Source organism: Chiloscyllium plagiosum, chromosome 6, assembly GCF_004010195.1.
Source record: "Chiloscyllium plagiosum isolate BGI_BamShark_2017 chromosome 6, ASM401019v2, whole genome shotgun sequence".
Taxonomy (NCBI): domain Eukaryota; kingdom Metazoa; phylum Chordata; class Chondrichthyes; order Orectolobiformes; family Hemiscylliidae; genus Chiloscyllium; species Chiloscyllium plagiosum.
In genome coordinates, this window is record NC_057715.1 from 104,493,050 (window position 1) to 104,498,315 (window position 5,266).

The following is a 5,266-nucleotide window of genomic DNA, read 5'->3' on the forward strand; positions in this document are numbered from 1 at the left end:
CCCCCTCTTAATTTAAAGCTATGCCCCCTTGTAATACCCAAATCCATACGCGGGCAAAGGTTCATACTGTCGACCCTATCTGACCCCCTAATCATCTTGTACACCTCAATCAAGTCACCCCTAAACCTTCTTTTCTCTAGTGTAAACAGCCCCAAGTGCCTCAGTCTTTCCTCATACGGTTTTCCTTCCATACCAGGCAACATCCTGGTAAACCTCCTCTGTACCCGTTCCAGTGCCTCCACATCCTTCCTATAGTATGGCGACCAAAACTGCACATAATATTCCAGATGCGGCCGTACCAGAGTCTTATACGACTGCATCATGACCTCAGGGCTCCGGAACTCAATTCCTCTACCAATAAAAGCCAGTACGCCATATGCCTTCCTCACCGCACTATTTACCTGGGTGGCAACTTTCAGAGATCTGTGTACATGGACACCAAGATCCCTCTGCTCATCCACACTACCAAGTATCCGACCATTAGCCCAGTACCCCATCTTTTTGTTATTCTTCCCAAAGTGAATCACCTCACACTTAGCTACATTGTATTCCATTTGCCACCTTTCTGCCCAGCTCTGCAGCTTCTCTATATCCTGCTGTAACCTGCCACATGCTTCCTCACTGTCAACAACTCCTCCGACTTTCGTATCATCCGCAAACTTGCTCACCCAACCTTCTAACCCCTCCTCCTGGTCATTTATAAAAATGACAAACAGCAATGGTCCCAAAACAGATCCTTGCGGAACACCGCTAGTGACGGCACTCCATGAAGAAACTTTGCCATCAACTACTACCCTCTGTCTTCTTCCATCCAGCCAATTTCTAATCCAAACCTCCAACTCACCCTCAATGCCATATCTCCGTATTTTCTGCAGTAGCCTACCATGGGGAACCTTATCAAACGCCTTACTAAAATCCATATATACCACATCTACCGCTTTCCCCTCATCATCCTCCTTCGTCACCTTTTCAAAGAATTCAATAAGGTTTGTGAGGCACGACCTTCCCTTCACAAAACCATGCTGACTATTCTTGATCACATTATTCCTATCTAGATGTGCATAAATCCTATCCCTTACAATTCTCTCTAAGACTTTGCCCACAACGGAAGTGAGACTCACCGGCCTATAGTTACTAGGGCTATCCCTACTCCCCTTTTTGAACAAGGGAACCACATTTGCTATCCTCCAGTCTTCTGGGACTACTCCTGTAGACAAAGAGGACATAAAAATCAAGGCCAATGGCTCTGCAATCTCCTCCCTTGCTTCCCAGAGAATCCTAGGATAAATGCCATCAGGCTCAGGGGACTTATCTATTTTCACCTTTTCCAGGATTTCCAATACCTCTTCTCTACATACCTCAAAGCCATCCATTCTACTTATTTGTGCCTCTGTATTCTCATCGACAACAATGCCCTGTTCCTGAGTGAATACTGAAGAAAAGTATTCATTCAGTGTCTCCCCAATCTCTTCCGCCTCCACACGCAACTTCCCCCTACTATCCTTGACTGGACCTATTCCTACCCTAGTCATTCTTTTATTCCTAACATACCTATAGAAAGCCTTAGGGTTTTCCCTAATCCTATCTACTAAGGACCTTTCATGTCCCCTCCTTGCTGCTCTTAGCTCTCTCTTCAGGTCCTTCCTGGCTACCCTATAACTCTCAATCGCCCCAATTGAACCTTCACGTCTCATCTTGAGATAGGCCGCCCTCTTCCATTTAACAAGGGATTCCAATTCCTTATTAACCCACGTCTCCCTCGCACGACCCTTTCCTCCCTGCCTGACAGGTACATAATTATCAAGGACATTCAATAGTTGCTCCTTGAACAAGCTCCACATATCAGTTACGCCCTTGTCTTGAAGCTTACTTTTCCAAGCCACACATCCTAGGTCGTGCCTCACAGCATCATAATTTCCCTGCCCCCATTTATAACTCTTGCCCTGTAGTGCACACTTATCCCTCTCCATCACTAGTGTAAAGGTCACCGAATTGTGGTCACTGTCCCCAAAGTGCTCACCTACCTCTAATTCTAACACCTGGCTTGGTTCGTTACCCAGAACCAAATCCAGTATGGCTTCACCTCTTGTTGGCCTGTCTACATATTGTGTCAGGAAACTCTCCTGCACACATTGGACAAACACTGACCCATCTAACGAACTTGAGCTATAGCTTTCCCAATTAATATCAGGAAAGTTAAAGTCCCCCATAACAACCACCCTATTACTTTCACTCTTCTCTTGAATCATCCTCGCAGGGATTCAAGACATCAGTTTACTAACATTTGCTAAAGGGCAATTGCATATGGTCAACAATCACTGGTCAAGCAGTAAACCACATCAAGTGAATGCATTTAAAAGATGGCAGCACTGGCTCGCTCATCAACTCCCTCATTGCCACCACCTAAATTTCCTAACATGTTGCTGCTCTTCCAATTACAGAATGATATGCTCCCACATTTGCTGATGACAGGTTCACAAGTCAGCCTGATGTTAGATACATTTAGTCAATCTAATTAGATCCTTCAATCTTATTTCACTCCTCTAGTGTTACAGTATTCTACTTGTAGTACAGAGATCAGAACAGTCTACATTATTCCAAATGCTGTCTAATCTTAGTTCAATATAAATTGAACATTACTTCTCTTTATTCCCTTGAGAAACACTTTCAGTACTTAGCTTGCATTCTTTGAAGTGTTACGCAACTTCTGCTGCTTCATTTAAAAATGTAACTGTGGGCCCAATATGTTTGCTCCTTGTTGCTTGCAATTTCAATTTTCTGTATTATTCTCTCTCTGACCTCTGTCTTTGGCTTCTACATTATTCCATTAAAGCGCAATAGAAGCTTGAGGAACAATTTCTCAGTTTTCTATTTGGCATGTTGCAGCCCTCAACCCTTCAGATTGACTTTAACAATTTTAGACCCTACAAATCTAACTTTCTCTAGTAGGGTGAGATGAATGCATTTAAATTTCTGGGGATAACAAAGAAATGAGTTGTTACTTGGGGCCAGGTCTGCTTACGAACTTTTACATGGGAATACCAAAATCTTCATGTTGAGGCAACCGAGTAAGCTCTTCATTGTGTTGTGCTGCTCCACCATATTACCATGGTGGACATATTCTTAATATGCTAAAGCTTCTACCCCTATTACATCCAAAACAGCTCCAATCTCTGTCACTGTAGGCACTGGAGTTATGATCCCAGCTGATGCTATTACTGGACAACTCCCCAATGGGGATATTTGTGGATCCTCCACCTCCTTTCAGTAAAAAAATCATTTCTAGGAGAGGTATCACTGGCTAGATCAGTAATTTTTGCCCATTCCTAATTACCCAGATGACCATTAAGAGGCAAACACACTGCTGTAAGTCTGTAGTCACAGGTAGATTAGACCAGGCAAGGATGGCATTCCTGAAGAAGGGCCTGTGCCCGAAACGTCGAATCTCCTGTTCCCTGGATGCTGCCTGACCTGCTGTGCTGTTCCAGCAATAAAGTTTCAACAGTTTTCTTTCCTAAGCCTATGGCCAAGCTAGTCTGAAAACACCCCATCTCGTCTGATCTCGGAAGCTAAGCAGACTCGGGCCTGGTTAGTAAGTGAATGGGAGACTGCCTGGGAATACCAGGTGCAGTAGACGAAATTAAAAAAAAATGTGTGGCAAGGTGGCTCAGTGGTTAGCACTGCTGCCTCACAGCACCAGGGACCAGAGTTCGATTCCAGCCTTGGGCAACCATCTGTGTGGAGTTTGCACATTCTCCCGGTGTCTGTGTGGGTTTCCTCCGGGTGCTCCAGTTTCCTCCCACAATCCAAAAATGTAGACGTTAGGTGAATTGGCCATGCTAAATTGCCCATAGTGTGAGGTGCATTACTCAGGGGTAAATGTGGGGAATGGTCTGGGTGGGTCACTCTTTGGAGGATGGGTTTGGACTTGTTGGGTCGAAGGGAGTGTTTCCACACTAGGGAATCTAACCTAATCTAATTAAAAAAAGAACCGGAGTGAACCAGATAGGTTTTCCAACAATTTGGCAAAGGGTTTCAGTCCAAAACATTGACTTTCCTGCTCCTTGGATGCTGTCTGACCTGCTGTGCTCTTCCAGCTTCACATCTATTGGCTCATCTTGATGAAATATGATGGCTCCCCCTTAGTGACAGTAGTCCTCCTGCACCTGATTAAGACTACTTCTCTTAAATTTTCAGATATAGACATTTATTTGAAGCAGATGCAGCGTTTTTATCATTCAAGTAGCTGCCATATGCTGTAGGCACAACATATCTGCTCGACTGTTTTGTGCTGGCATCTATGACAAGTTGCCATCCTTCTGTTTGCTCTTAGAAGAAAGGTAAGCCAGACATGGTGAGAGCCTGCAGGTGCTGAATGAAATGGCAAAGTACAAAGAGGCAAAGAAAAGCAGAAACACTGCATGCATCAAGTGCAAAGAATGTGAGCATTAAGAAAGAAAGCTAAGAGCTAGGAGTTCTTTCCTGCGCAGACCAACGAGATAGGTGCTTTCCTATGCACAGAACATCTTGGCAGGTGCACTGCAACATATGGTGAGATATCAGTGAGCACCAAAGTGCGTTAGTTAAGTGCTGCAGCGTTCTCTGAATTAGTTCACGATTAGCCATGATGTGGTGAGACTGGTGTTTTTCTGATGCCTTAAAACTTTAAAAAGGAAAAGTTGGACATTATCACCTCGGCTTGAAAATTTTAATTTTTTCATTTGCTATATTGTCCCAAACTTCTTGCTGTCACCCACTCTTAAGATGCCACCCACACAAGAAATGTGAAGCATAAGTTGGGAGCATAGGCTGTCAGGGAAGGATGTCGTGGAAATGTGGAACTTTTTCAAAGAACAGATAGGACTTGTCCTTGATCTGTATGTACCTGTCAGGCAGGAAAGAAATGGTCGTGTGAGGGAACCTTGGTTGACGAGGGAGGTTGAATGCCTTGTAAAGAGGAAGAAGGAGGCTTACATCAGGTTGAGGAAACAGGGTTCAGACAGAGCAGTGGAGGGATACAGGATAGCCAGAAGGGACCTGAAGAAAGGGATTAGGAGAGCCAAGAGAGGGCATGAAAAATCTCTGGCGGATAGGATCAAGGATAACCCAAAGGCATTTTATGCATATGTGAGAAACACGAGAACGAGGGTAGGTCCGATCAAGGACAGTAGTGGGAATCACTTAATGAATATTTTTCGACAGTATTCACTCTAGAAAACGACAATGTTGTCGAGGAGAATACTGAGATACAGGCTACTAGACTGGG

The 5,266-nt window shown here is 44.3% G+C and overlaps 1 protein-coding gene and 1 pseudogene across 1 annotated transcript in view; one reads left to right on the plus strand and one right to left on the minus strand.

Annotated features, from left to right (window-relative positions):
• Positions 1 to 5,266, minus strand: part of ppp2r3b (protein phosphatase 2, regulatory subunit B'', beta) — a 138,093-nt gene that overhangs the window by 74,487 nt on the left and 58,340 nt on the right. The window lies entirely within an intron of this gene.
• LOC122551190 lies at positions 3,519 to 3,637 on the plus strand (annotated as a pseudogene).